This window comes from Arachis hypogaea, chromosome 10, assembly GCF_003086295.3.
Source record: "Arachis hypogaea cultivar Tifrunner chromosome 10, arahy.Tifrunner.gnm2.J5K5, whole genome shotgun sequence".
NCBI classification, from domain to species: Eukaryota; Viridiplantae; Streptophyta; class Magnoliopsida; order Fabales; family Fabaceae; genus Arachis; species Arachis hypogaea.
Window position 1 is genome coordinate 76,277,664 of NC_092045.1, and position 15,626 is coordinate 76,293,289.

Below are 15,626 nucleotides of genomic sequence, written 5' to 3' on the forward strand. Positions count from 1 at the left end.
CTAGTGCTACATAACACTTCCGAATTGTAATTAAACTAAAATATTTCCCGTCCAAATTCCAAATTGCTTTATGTCAAAATAGGTTTCAGTTACTTGCTCAGTAGTCTGGGTTACTACTAAATGCCACTTGTCTCCCCTGCCTGTTGAGAGTAGTAAAGATAGTGTTCAAGAGAAGTCTCAAGAAAACAAACTTCAGTTCAAATTAGTTAGTTAGATGTTGAGCTTTCTGTTCTGATTTCTTGGGTAACATGTCTTCGGGGACTTCTATTATAAATAGACTCTCTCTGGTGTAAAGGGAAGATACACTTTAATGCAATTGTATCGTTCATTGAATTCACATAGTTCTTGTCTAATCTCTCTTCTCTAGTTTACGTTTCCTCTGCGTATTTTCTGTTAAATAGTATCACACTTCACACTACCCTTTGCTCTCTCACCGTGCCTTCCAGATAGAAGTATGTTTGTCACTTATTTAAAAAAACAAAGTAACATTTATTTAATAAAATAATAAAAAAGAATGAAAAAATTAAAAGAAATAAGAGATAAAAAAAATAGATCCATGAAATCCTGGTAGACTTACCAATCTAGATGTTTTGCATAATATTGGTATTCTAAGTTTATCTTTTGGGTCCATTGCCTTTTAGGTATGAAGACTTCTTTGGAGATAAGGGAAAGTACTCAAAAAAAAAAAAATGAAAGCTCAATTGCATCAGGAATCTGAAGGTTCCGATGAGGAAGATGATGATATGGAATTTAAGAAACAAGTACAACATTCTTTATACACACACAGAAACACCCACATCCACGATGAGATTAATTTTAAAATAATTTATATTCGAACTTTTATTTGTGCATATAGAATAAAGGGTCTGCTTCTACTCATCAAAAGCAACTGGAGAAAATTCAATCAAAGATGGAGCAGATGGAGAAAGCTAACTTAGAGCCGAAAGCCTGGAATATGCAGGGTGAGGTAATACAAGAGCCCCTTATTCAACCTGACATTTTGTTTAATGAATTTACAGTCCATCTTTGTCAATCTATGGATGAGATTATTCTTTCCCGATTCTATAAAAGGTAACTGCAGCAAAGAGACCCAAGAATAGTGCATTGGAGGTTGATCTAGACTTTAAGCATAATGTCAGACCTGCTCCTGTAATCACTGAGGAGGTTACAGCTTCAATTGAGGATATGATCAAGAAAAGGATCACTGAGGTAAGTTAATGTGTTGAAGTGATTTGGTCTCAGACTTATACTATAACGCACCTTTTTATCTCCTCAAGGGTGGAAGCAGATATTTGAATGGTGATAAATATATAGACTATCTCTAAAAAGCTGGGTATTTTAAGATGATAATTGAGAGACTATGAACCATTAATGAGTGAGCTGGTGGGATTTGCAAATGGTCTACAATATATGTGGTTTTTTAATTTGGATTTTTGTATATTATAGGGGAATTTTAATGATGTCCAAAGAGCTCCTAAATTGCCATCTAAAGTGCCACGGTAAGTTAAAGAATTGGTAAGCCTTCATTTTCTGAAATAAATATATGGAGTTCGGCTTCTTATCCAGCTATATTAGTTTATGTTGCTTACTTGGGCAAATCATGTTGGTGATGATTACAGGATTACAATAAAAGCAAGAAGGGTCTTGCAGAAATTTATGAGGTCTGTATTTCTTTTGCTATTTTCAATTCTTAATGTCTCGTCATAAAAAATTGACCTTTAGTTACTGTTTTTGCATGTGGACAGCAAGAGTATGTTGAGAAGGAGGACCCCACTTCTGCACCATTGTCATTCAGAGATGAACAGAAGCAACAGATGGAAGTCTCAATTGCTTTACATTATTTTCTGCTTCCATTACTTAGTAATTTTTTTTTTTTTTTTGAATTCTGATCTGTTCTATTGAATGCCTTTTATTTGTGATCAGGCAAGCGTATTATTCAAGAAACTTGGACTGAAATTGGACGCCCTTGCTCATTTCAGTTTTGCTCCAAAACCGGTATTATATCATACTGCAGGTTGCCCTTGATAGATGTGCACATCACTAGCTATTTTTTGTCTTCTTAATCGGCTTGTGTTGAACTTGGCAGGTTGTAGAGGACATGTCTGTTCAAATTAATGTGCCTGCTCTGGCAATGGAAGAAGTAAAGAGCTATTACCTTGCAATATCAATTTAATTTCTGCTTCTTCCAGCTACTAGTGTCTTACAATGTGATACACTTTCCATGGGCAGATTGCACCTGTGGGCTGTGGCTGTCTCAGATGCAGCTATGCTGGCTCCTCAGGAGGTGTTCGAAGGCAAGGGTGATATTAAGGAAGAAACAGAGCTTACAAAGGAAGAGAGTAAGAGAAGGAGAGCTAATAAGAAAAGAAGATTTAAAGGTATGATTGTCTGCAATAAAGGTGCATGGTCTGCCTGGTGACTATACCATGATGCATAGTTGCATTAGCATACCCTTTGTGTGATAGTTCTAGGAGGAAAGCTACCCAGCATTTTGTAAAAATTATCCGTGGACAGAGGATTCTCTTTTCAGTATCAGTATTAACAATGTTTATGGTTCAGCTGCAGCAGTAAAAAGAACGGGAAAGAAAGTGCAAGAAGGTGCATTGCCTAACCAAATGAATGGTAATTTCTTTCGTATCACCTGTTCGATATGAGAAATATTGCTTTAGTGTCACTTATACTCTTGAGTGTGTCAGAAAGGTTAGCTCTTTATTAACACTGACCACATTTTCTAATAGAATGAGACTTGGTTATTATTAGGGCCAATTATAGTATTAAGATTTCCATATACAGATATTCTCTTGGAAGGATATCATGATGACAGTAGAATAATGTTGGTAGGTGGGGAAACAGTTTGAGAGCTTATGGGAGGATTTAGAAGCAAGCCATGCTGCTGGCTTGACTTAGATGTAGTGGAAGTGGATCTTTAAATGTTTGGCCCGATAATAGAGTATTGGATTGTGATATTGGGTCTCAAAATAGATCTTTTATTGTTTGGCTTTATTATTAGTTTGTTGTTTGATTTTTTGGGATATTATTTTAATTTCATACTCAAAAAATTATTTAAATTATAAATATTTTCTTATTCATAATTATTAATACATATGTTTTTAAATATATATAAATAAAGAATTTCAAATTTTTTTTAATTTTTAAAGTATTTTTTAAAAATATATATTTAACGTTGAGTACTTTTTATCTATTTTAAAATATTTTGAGGACAGAACTTTTCAAAAGTGTGTTCAAAAATCCAGGGTGATTTAGAAATTTTATCCATATTTATTTGATATTATTTATAATAAGTTTGCCAATTTTAAAATTAATCAAATTAAACAAAACTACTTTTATTAAAACAATTCTATTAACCATAAAAATTTTATTATTAAAAATAATAATGACAAATGTTAAAAAATGAATTTTTGGTATTTTTACTTAAATAAATTAAATTTCATATTTATATTTGCATGTATCTTTTTTAAAATATTTATAATTTTTTTACATTAAGTGCAAGAAAAAAATTATTCATAACTAACTTTGGGCCATGCAAATTATAAAAATTTTGGAAAAAAATATGAAGTTAATTGAAAAAAAGTGAAATAATAGATCTTTATATGCTATTTAGTTTATGTTTTAGGTTTATATTTGAGTAAAATATCGTTTTTGTTCTCAATGTTTGGGGTAAGTTTCAAAGTTGTTCCTAACGTTTCAGTCGTTCTATTTAAGTCTTTAACGTTTTAAAATTGACTCAATGTTGTCCTGCCGTTAGGGATCTGTTAACAGAATTGACGGCGGGACAAAATTGAGACGATTTTGAAATGTTAGGGACTTAAATAGGACGAAAACGTTAGGGACAAAAACGATACATAGAAATAAATTTTAATTTTATCCTTCAATAATATCAATTTTTTACTCTACATAATATTCAATTATTTTTTAATCATATCTAAGTAAATTACACTTAATAAAGAAAAATAGTTTTTGATGTGCTTTGACCGTAGTGTGACTAGGCTCTTGGTATTAGCCCTTTTTTCTTGTATGGATGCGGGAACACACCTTTTATTCTACAACCCACCGTAGCTTCTGCACCTTCCGTTTCCTTCTTTCTTCGTTGTTGAATGATGTGACCGAAGAGAAGGAGAGCCGAGAGAAAAGAGACGATGTGGCTTTTGGTGGATGGCAAGAAAGATTAAATGAATCAACATAGTTGTAAGAATCGGTCCGAATCGGCCTGTTTGACTGCAAAAACCGGTGGATCGGACTCGCAACTGGTCTGGTGCAATCTTAGAACAGCTTAAGGAACAGAACCGGTCAAAATCGGTTAGAACTGGTCAAAGCAGGTAAAAACTTCTTAGAATCGGTAAAAATTGGTTCAACCGAACCGTTCGGGAGAAAACTTCAAAATTGATGAAGATGTCGTTCGAAATCCGGTTTGACTACACCCCACCAAGCCGGCTTCATCGCACCTTCCATGTACTCACGCTACCTCCTCTGCGCCAGCTGCATACTGCAACAAGGGGCCAACACGTGTCGATATGTGAAACAAAGTGAAAATAAATCTGTATATCTATATGAACTTTGATCTGTACACTAGCGCAACTATATTTTTAATGACCCAATACGGATTGATGACCGAATTTTTAATTCAATCAACAAAATCAAACTAGATTTACCAATTCGACTAACAAGATCAAACTAGATTTAATAACTATGCTAAAAACAACTTTTACTAATTTTTTTATCTAAGAACTTAATTTCATTAAACAAAAAATATGACGGTCATCTTTGGTTTTTTGAAAATGTAACTTTTTTTTCTTTTTGATAAACAGAAAAAAACGATTGCACATTAGGATGGATTTTTTTTTTAAAATTAAATATTAAAAAAGTTTTTGCTTTTACTTTTTTTAAAAAGAAAAATATTATTGACTTAAAAAATTAAAGTAATAATTTTTTAACAAAAATACTTTTTTTTAATATGTAAACATATTTAAATTTTTATGAAAATACTTTATTTAAAAAAATACTTTTTCACTAAAAAAAATCAATCCGAATAAATACTAACTATCAGTTACATAATAACTTTAGCATCATAACAACACACAACGAATTCAAATTATAACGGTTTAAATTTTTCTTTTACTTTTGGTATACCGTTTACTTATTTAAAATTTTAATTAAAGTATTCCTATATAACTCTAAATACTTTAGAGTTTAAGAATTTTCTGTCATCTATAATAACATGATTTTCTTATCATATTTTATGTAATTGAAATTTATTTATTTTATACATTGTAACTGTTAAATAGATTCTAATATTTTTATTTATGTTTTGAAATAAAATTTTATTCTAATCTTTTAATTATTTTACCAAATTTATAATTATAAAGATAAAAATGTAAAAACTAATTTCTCAAGATTAAAAATAATAAAAATGTGGTCGGAAAATAAGATCACATACTTTGGCTCTTCTTAGGTTTAATATTAAGTTTTTTTTTTCTTTTTTGGTTTAATATTAATTTTCATCAAATACTATCCTAGTAAACTAATAACCACTATAGAACAGTTTTTATATACTAATAACAATAAATATAATAAAAAGCTTCAAAAACCAAAGCATTCTCCAAAGAAGAAAAAAAGCCCATTAATGCTGACCCAAAATTTACTAATGGCTCACCTGTTTGTGTGGCTCCCTCAAGCTGAATATGATTTGTCAAGCTGCTCTCTCAAAAGAGATAAAAAAATCCACGTGTCATAAAACAGTTTAATCAAAAGGAATATCTGTATATCTGTACAGATTTAAATCTATACCGGAGAGTGACCTATTATTAGATTGGCCATTCTATACTGAAATGTAGTTATGTTGTTATGTTACTTGATCTCTGTCTATCACATTTAGCTTTTATATAGTTGGTAGAAGATTTGACCGGAAGTTCTTTTTTTCAGTCATAATTACTTACAAGATTGAGCCTGGCCAAGAAAAGCTATTTGTCGACACCAGTTATGCCTAGATAGACTTTTACTCATGGGTGAAGTCTCTGGTATGAATATATCAAAATATCTATATCTCTGGATCATACGTGTGTGAGTCCAATAAAAGATGTGTGTGTTCGTTTTTGATAACCTGTAAAATCAGTCATTTAAAAAAGTGCCATTGCAATAACAGTGGGTCAGAAACTTTGTTTAGAAGTGATCTTGTGAGGACAGAAAGATTATTTGCTAATGTGATATTATTAATGGAATGTTGGGATAAAATTTTTTGGGCCATGGATTTCGTGGGCTTAACGAAATTTTGGCCAGATTGTTGGGCGTGAAGAATATAAGAGGAGAATTGTCTATGTTTTGAAACCCATAAGAAAAGGAGAAAAAATATAAAAGAAAAATAAGAGTGGAGTGAAGATCCAATAAGATTGAAAAACAGGTATAGTGCTACATTAAAAATATGTGAACATTAAAAAAATAAAAAAATTATTAATTATAAATTTTATGTTTCTTAAGTATTTCATAATGCATTGGTGTCATATTTAAATTTTAATATTTTTATTTATTTTATTGAAAATTGAATGAACTAGAAGGTCAAAAATCTAATTAAATATTTTTCATCAATTAAGAGAGATAATATATACCGTTATACATAACATTCTTATTCTCAGTTAACAGAATTATTAAGAAATATTAACATACAAATAAAAAGTATTTTCAGTTTCATATTATCTATTTATTCTCAATATATTATTCTTGTTCCGATAAAATTTATAAAAAAATAATTCTATTAATTATGCCTATTAACATTGTTATTACAATAACAAATATTTTCGTTATATTCAATCATAAAATTCATTAAATTTGTTGGTAACTCTTAAAGCCTATATTTATTTGAGTAATGCTATAAGATTTTTTATGAATTAAGCCTAACTAACCTAACAATAAAATAAAAAAAACGATATATAGCTTATAATATATTTTTGTCGTACTAATTCATCTAAATTTATCATCATACCGAAATAAACACCTAATTTCATTATATTACTTCAAAAATTCATTTAAAATGGATGGCATAAATACCATTCAACTATATTTTTTTTACAGCGAATTTTGCTTTCATGTTTTCATAATCATCGCGTTGATTAAAAAATATCTCATTTACAATGAACATTATTTTATTTTAATATTGAATAATGGACCTTAGGAGTTATCAATAAATTTTATTTTATTTTATTATTTAATTTAGTTAGACTTAGTTTATAAAAAGACTTATAACATTACAAAAATAAATATAAATTTTAAGAGTTACCAATAAATTTAATAAACCTTATAATTAAAGAGAACAAAAATATTTGCTACTGTAATAACAATGGTAATGGGCATAATTAATAGAATTATTTTTTTATAAATTTTGTCGGAGCAAGAATAATATATTGAGAATAAATGGATAATACGAAATTAAAAATATTTCTTATTTTGCATGTTAACAGTTGTTAATAATTTTTAATAAAATAAATAAAAATATTAAAATTTAGATATGGCACCAATGCATTATAAAATACTTAAGAAATGTAAAATTTATAATTATTAAAAATTTTTTATTTTCTTAATGTTTACATATTTTCAATGTAGCACTATGTCACTGTTTTTTAATTTTATTGGATCTTCACGTCACTCTTATTTTTCTTTTTTCTTCCTATTTCATTAAAATATTTTTTCTCCTTTCCTTATGGGTTTTAAAACATAGACAGTTCTGTTCCTATATTCTTCACCCCAACAAACTGGCCAAAATTTCCTTAAGCCCACGAAGTCCATGGCCCAAAAAATTTTATCCCTAAAATTCCATTAATAATAACACATTAACAAATAATCCTCCTGCCCTCACAAGACCACTTTTGAACAAAGTTTCTGACCCACTGCTATTGCAGTGGCACTCTTTTAAAGGAGTGATTTTGCAGGTTATCGATAGCGAACACGCGTCTCTTATTGGACTCATACATGTATGATCCAGAGGTATAGATATTTTGATATATCCATACCAGAGACTTCACCTTACTCATGTTGGTACAAATTAGATAATAATACATCATGATTTTTCCCTATCAAGCAGAGATAGTTGGATAGTTGTAGCCGCAATGAAAACATGGTGGATCTCTATGGAACGAGCCTAGTCAGTTATATTTAATCAAAAGATTTTCCTTTAATTTCGTAGATTCTAAGGTTGATTCCTTGGTTTGCAGGCTAAGAACAACACAGTATTTTATTTGATTTATTTGCTGAAGCTGCACAACTAACAAACACAAGTTCAGGGGGACCCTGTGGCGGGTAAAGTAGAGATACTGGTGGCTTTTTGGTGTCAACCATGACAAATGAGCAAAACTCGTCGTTGCAGCGGGCAGATGAAGAGCGCTATGTGGCTGCCATTCCCGTTGTTTCCGTTGTTCCTTTAGTTCTTTGTTGATATTTACGAATTTCGTTAGGTTTTTTTGTATGTACGATTACTTATGTTATCACAATCCAGCTACACATTTAAGTATTTTTGGTAATTAATTCCAACTAAATTAGTCCAAACTCACAAATATCACTTTCATTACACTAGCGTGTATACATGCGCGTTTCAATAACGTAACACATATCCTTCTTCGTCTTTGTTTTCGCTTTCGCGTTGTTCCTTCTTCTTCGCTTTTCTCCTATTTCGTCTTTGCATTCCTTTTTCTTCGCGTTCTTCTGATATCAAGTTAGAAGAAAGAATAGAGGGACAAGAAAAAAATTGAAAAAAGAAGTAGCTAGAAAGACTAGGCAGAAATATAAAGGATAGATAAGGAGTTTTTCTATTAGATTTCTAAGAAATTTGTTCTTAGTAATCTGGTCACCGGCAAGAATTTTTTACTAGACTTTTAAAGAACCTGTCTTTGACAACCTAGATCAGGTGGATGAAAATTGAAAGAAAAGATGGATAAAAATTGAAAGAAACCACCACGTAAATCACCTTAGTGTTGGATCCTTCGATTTCTTCATACAACAAGCAAAGTAAATCACTTACCTCATTTAATCACACTAAAAAACGTGCATAACGTAAATGAAAATTTTATTCATCAAAAATTGTGTAAATCGTCTCATTTTTTGAATAGGCCCCTAACAAATTAAATAAAAGATAAGATAAGATAACTTAATTTAAATCTCCTAAAGATAAGATAAATAATTTAAATCCAATTTAATCTTATTAGATTAGATCAGATTTGATCTAAATTTTAAAATCCTAAATAACTAATTTAAATCAGATTTAATCTTATTAGATTAGATCAGATTTGATTTAAATTTAAAATCCCTAAAAATATTAAGCAAATCAGAAGTAAATCATATCTTCTAACAAACTCTAACATAAAAACAAATTAAAATAAATGTCTAAAAATTCAAAAATTAATAATAATTTATGCCTCCTATTGAATTTCAAAAGTATTATTGGGTTCACTTAGTCCAACGAGCCTTATGAGTTGTTGTCATTTCAGCACTACTATTTTTGAAACGGACTTTTGGTCTTTTTGATGTACAAGACCGGCATGGTATAATTCTTCTAGTATTCATATCTTTGAATGTGATATGATTACCATTCTGTCCCTTAACTCTAAAATGACAAAAATGCCCTCTTGACTACGTATCATCCTTGTCATCTTCAAAAAAGATTCGTCCTCGAATCTACATATATATCTAAAGGAAAAAATTAGAGATACTAAATACAAGTGGACTATCATACCTACTAAAAAAGTTATGCTTGCTGGATTTGTCCTGATAATCCCCAACACTTGGAATGAACTATCTTCTCTAGCAACAAGTATTGTTTTACTATGAATAAGAAGGTCTTCTTCCTTTCAAGAAATTCAAACCCAATCTCTGGGTTCGAATAACATGGTTTGATGGCTCTTCTATACCCACTGAATTGTGGCTATGTCCCTCGTGTGTGCAAATTCAATCTTTCCAACCATATTTTCACCATCTAAAGTAACACCATTACTCAAGGGTAAAAATAAGAATTTTAAAATAGTCAAAGACTGAAAGACATTAAGAGATTCACAAGGATAATAACTAACAGAGTTATAAATATCAGAATTTTTAGGACATTCAATATCTCGCATAGAATTATTCAAAACAGGCTAAACATACAAGATATACTCATTCAAACAACTAGCATAAATCCAAACAACTAGCATAAATTAACACAAACTCTTTGTGAAATAACTCAGTAATGCGTGTGACATCTTTAATATTTAGACTTGCAATTAGAAATATCATCATATTAAATCCATCCACTGAAAAATTAATTATATGTGTACGTTTTCTAACCCTAGACAACCAAAGTAGAAAATCCATAGAAATATCAATCTAGGTATGAGTAGCAACAAGCAAAGAAATGCATAACATATTCAAAAAAGCTTGAGATTCAACTTTTTTTATGCAATAAAACTAGAATAAATTCCATCTATACTCCTACATTTATGAGGCCAATAAAATATATAGATAACATATTTGAGATTCTTTTGATTCCACTATGGCACTTTAAATTAATATCTTCACAAGCAATAGATATAGAGCAAAAATAAGATTTAGTTGCGTAAAAATTATTCATATAATAAAATACTAAGAATTTAGGAGTAAGAGTTGTGATTAAATCATATCTCATGGACAATTCATTAGCAATCAAGTTCTCATTACCTTGTCCAAAATGTGGAATTAGTTGTCTTTCTTTCTTTTTATCCATATTAATGCCTCCATAATTGATCAATGAATTTGTAAGATCTTGAAAATTGACATAAAAACACTAAGAGCCTATTTGGGAAGTAGCAGAAATTTTTTTTTGAATTATGAAAAGTCACAATACGCGTATCTGTTACCATTTTAAAAAAAGCTTTTAACTTTCCGAAAAGTTAATTTATATTTTTTTGAAGAAGCAGAAATATATGACTGATGATCAGATTTCTATCGGTAAAGAAATTCACTAATATAATCGCGTTGTAAGTATAGTTTCTAAACCAACAGAGATCCTTTTGTGCAAAAGTTTTGGTTGTCACAAGTAACAAAACCCAATAAAATTTATAACCGAAGTATTCAAACCTCGAGTCGTCTCTCAAGGAATTGCAGGGAGGTATGATTTATTATTGGTTAAAGAAAACAGTATAATTTTGGGTTTTTAAAATAAGGAACAGGTTATTTAAATGGCAAGGAAAATAAATTAATAATTATAAAATCTCTTGGCAAGGTATGAGAAATTGAAGTCCTATCCTAGTTACCCTTATCAAGTGTGATGAGAATTCGATTTTGCTCCCACTTTAGTTAACCCTTACTAAATAAAAGAATGTCAAGAGGACTAATTAATTTGATCCTCAAGTCCTAGTCAACTCCTATGGAAAGACTAGAGTTATTGGAGTACAAATTAATCAGCAGAGGATTCCAATTTCAATCAACAGCTGAGTTTGATAACTCAAGTGTTACTAATTACTCAACCAAAGCTAAGAGTGTAAAAAGCTAAATTAAAATCATAAATATGAATTACCTCAAATTGCATCAATAAAAGAAATCAAATCTAACATGGAAAAATTCATAAATTAAATTGGGAAAATAAATAAAAGGAACATTAAACCTGGAAATTGAGAAGAAGAAATTCTAAATCCTTTAAGAGGAATCCTAATCCTAAATCCTAAGAGAGAGAGAGACCTCTCTCTAAAACTACATCTAAAAACTAAAATTGTAAATTATGAATGATGATAAGTATGCCTTGAGTCTCTGCATGTTTCCTGGCTTTATTTTGTGTTTTTGGGCTGAAAACTAGGTCAAAATGCGGCCCGAAATCGCTCCCAGCGTATTCTGTTAATTTTGCAGATTGCACATGTCACGCGTACGCGTCATCCATACGTGCAGGTCATTCAACATTTTTCCTTGCCACGTGTACGCGTCGTCCACGCGTTCGCGTCATTTATGAAGACTCCAATCCACGCGTTTGCATCAAGCACGCGAATGCATCACTGCGATTTTCTCCAATTCGCACGGTCGCGTGAGCCATGCATCCGCGTCGGTGTTTGATGATTGGATTTTTGATGGTATAGAATTTCACAAATGAATTCTCGTTGCAAGTATAGTTTCTAAACCAATCAATAATCCTTTCATACAAAAGATTGTTTGTCACAAGTAACAAACCCCTAATTTTATAAACCGAAGTATTCAAACCTCGGGTCGTTCTCCCTAGGAATTACAATAAAGTGCCTTGTTATTGGTTAGAAATGTGTTTTGGGGTTTTGGATAAGAAGCATGAAAAGTAAATGGCAATGAAAATAAACTAACAACTATAAAAGGCTCTTGGCAAGGTATGAAAATTAGAAGTCCTATCCTAGTTATCCTTCTCAATTGTGATGAAAATTGTTCATTGCTACCACTTAGTTAACCCTTACTAAATAAAGGAAAGTCAAGTGGATGAATTGACTTGAGCCACAAGTCCTAGCCAACTCCCAAGGAAAGACTAGCTTTAGTGCACTCCAAACCAATTAGCAATCTCTCCAATTACCAATCAACAAAGGAATTAGATAACTCAAGTGTCACTAATTACTCTACCTAGGCCAAGAGGAACAAAATCTATACTATATCTAGAAGAGGCATTTCAACAAACACATAAAAGGCAATAAAAGTAAACAACATAAATTGCAAGAATTAAAGAAAGATCTAACTACAAAGGCAAGAGATCAACAATAGAAAAGCAAAGAAGAACAATTATTATGAATTATCTCTTATTGAATTGAAAGAAAATGGAAGGAACAATAGTAGATCTACAACAAAGTATAAGAACAACATAAAGGAAATTACAATAAAATAATGGAAGAAGAATGGATGTAACAACAAGGAATTGAGAGGATAGAAGTAGAAGAAGATGAATTAAAATCTAGATTTAAGAACTAAACCTAATCCTAATCCTAATCCTAGAGAGAAGTGAGAGCTTCTCTCTCTAGAAACTACTTCTAAACTAATCCTAATGAGTGTGAATGAACTAATCTCCCTTTGCTCTTCAATCCTTGGCTTTAAATAGCAGTTTAGGCGCCAAAGTTGGTTGGAATTGGGCCCCACAACCCTTGAGAATTTGTTGGTCACGTTTTCATTAAAAAATCATAAACCAGCACCGACGCGTACGCGCACAGCACGCGTACGCGTCCATGGGGTGATTCGCAAGGTGAGCGCAAGGTCCAGGTGCGCGCGCGCGTCCATGGGCGAGTTCAACTTCTTTGCCTTTTCATGATTTCTCTACTTTGCATGCTTTTCTCTTCACTCCTTTGATCCATTCCTAGCCTTTTCAATCTAAAATTACTAACAAACTGATGAGCGGATAATTTGTATACTTTTTGGCATTATTTTTAGTATGTTTTTGGTATGATCTAGTTAGATTTTAGTATATTTTTATTAGTTTTTAGTCAAAATTCACTTTTCTGGACTTTACTATGAGTTTGTGTGTTTTTCTGTGATTTCAGGTATTTTCTGGCTGAAATTGAGGGACCTGAGCAAAAATCTGATTCAGAGACCAAAAAGGACTGCAGATGCTGTTGGATTCTGACCTCCCTGCACTCGAAGTGGATTTTCTGGAGCTACAGAAGCCCAATTGGCGCGCTCTCAACGGCGTTGGAAAGTAGACATCCTGGGCTTTCCAGCAATATATGATAGTCCATACTTTGCTCAAGATTTGATGGCCCAAACCGGCGTTCAAAGTCACCTCAAGAAATCCCAGCGTTAAACGCTGGAACTGGCACCCAAATGGGAGTTAAACGCCCAAACTGGCACTAAAGCTGGCGTTTAACTCCAAGAAGAGTCTCTACACGAAAATGCTTCATTGCTCAGCCCAAGCACACACCAAGTGGGCCCGGAAGAGGATTTTTATGTCATTTACTCATTTCTGTACACCTTAGGCTACTAGTTTTCTATAAGTAGGACCTTTGACTATTGTATTAGAAATCTTTTGATCACTTTAGATCTCTAGATCATCTTTGGACATTTTAGTTCTTAGATCATTGGGAGGCTGGCCATTCGGCCATGCCTAGACCTTATGCTTATGTATTTTCAACGGTGGAGCTTCTACACACCATAGATTAAGGTGTGGAGCTCTGCTGTACCTCGAGTATTAATGCAATTACTATTGTTCTTCCATTCAATTCCGCTTGTTCTTTATCCAAGATATCACTCGTTCTTCAACTTAATGAAGGTGATGATTGTCACGAATCATCACCATTCTCACCCATGAACAAGGTGACTGACAACCACTCTTGTTCTACAAGCGTTCAAGGCTCTAGTGAATATCTCTTGGATTCCTGATTGCACGATGCATGGTTGATCGCCTGACAACCGAGTGCTCGCCTGACAAACGAGCCAGCCATTCCGTGAGATCAGAGTCTTCGTGGTATAGGCGAGAACTGATGGCAGCATTCAAGAGAATCCGGAAGGTCTAACCTTGTCTGTGGTATTCTGAGTAGGATTCAATGACTGAATGACTGTGACGAGTTTCAAACTCCTGAGGGCGGGGCGTTAGTGACAGACGCAAAAGAATCACTGGATTCTATTCTGGCCTGATTGAGAACCGACAGATGAATTTCGCTATGCTGTGACAGAGCATATGCAATCGCTTTCACTGAGAGGATGGGAGGTAGTCACTGACAACGGTGAAACCCTTGCTTAAGCTTGCCATGGAAAGGAGTAAGAAGGATTGGATGAAGATAGTAGGAAAGCAGAGAGACGGAAGGGAAGGCATCTTCATGCGCTTATCTGAAGTTCCTACCAATGAATTACATAAGTATCACTATCTTTATCTTTGTGTTATTTTCGTTCATCACCATATACATTTGAGTTTGCCTGACTAAGATTTACAAGATGACCATAGCTTGCTTCAATACTAACAATCTCCGTGGGATCGACCCTTACTCACGTAAGGTTTATTACTTGGACGACCCAGTGCACTTGCTGGTTAGTTGTGCGAAGTTGTGTAATGCCATGGTATTGAGCTACCACGTTCTTGGAGCCATTACTGGGGATTATGAGAGTTGTGAAAAAGTATTGTTCACAATTTCGCCCACCAAGTTTTTGGCGCCGTTTCCGGGGATTGTTCAAGTTTTGAGCAAGCTTTTGGTAACATCAGTGCCAAGATCCGGCAGCAACATCAAGTTTTTGGTGTTACTGCCCGGGATTGTTCAGGCTGGACAACTGACGGTTCATCTTGTTGCTTAGATTAGGTATTTATTTTTTTCGAAATTCTTGAAGATGAATTCTAGAGTTTCATGATGATTTGTTGAAATCTGGCTGGCTGAGAAGCCATGTCTAATTTCATTGGACCGAGGTTTCAACTTATCACCACAAGAGCTTGTTGATTTCTTATCAATCTTGCTTTTGGAGCAGTGATCTGCTAAGGCTTGGCTGGCCTCTGGCCATGTCTAGTGTTTTGGACCGAAGCTTTCTTTGAAAGCTTGGCTGGCTGTGAAGCCATGTCTAATTCCTGGACCGGAGTTTTAGACTAACATTGCACTGATTCCTGGAATTCTCATTAAGAATTTTGATATCTTTTTCCACTTAATTTTCAAAAAAACACAAAAAAATTTTACAAAATTATAAAATCCAAAAATATTTCTTGT

General features: G+C 32.5%; 1 pseudogene; it reads left to right on the forward strand.

Moving 5' to 3' along the window:
• The first annotated feature begins 586 nt into the window (after positions 1-586).
• Positions 587-13,721, forward strand: LOC112715712 (M phase phosphoprotein 10-like; annotated as a pseudogene).
• Positions 13,722-15,626: the final 1,905 nt, after the last annotated feature.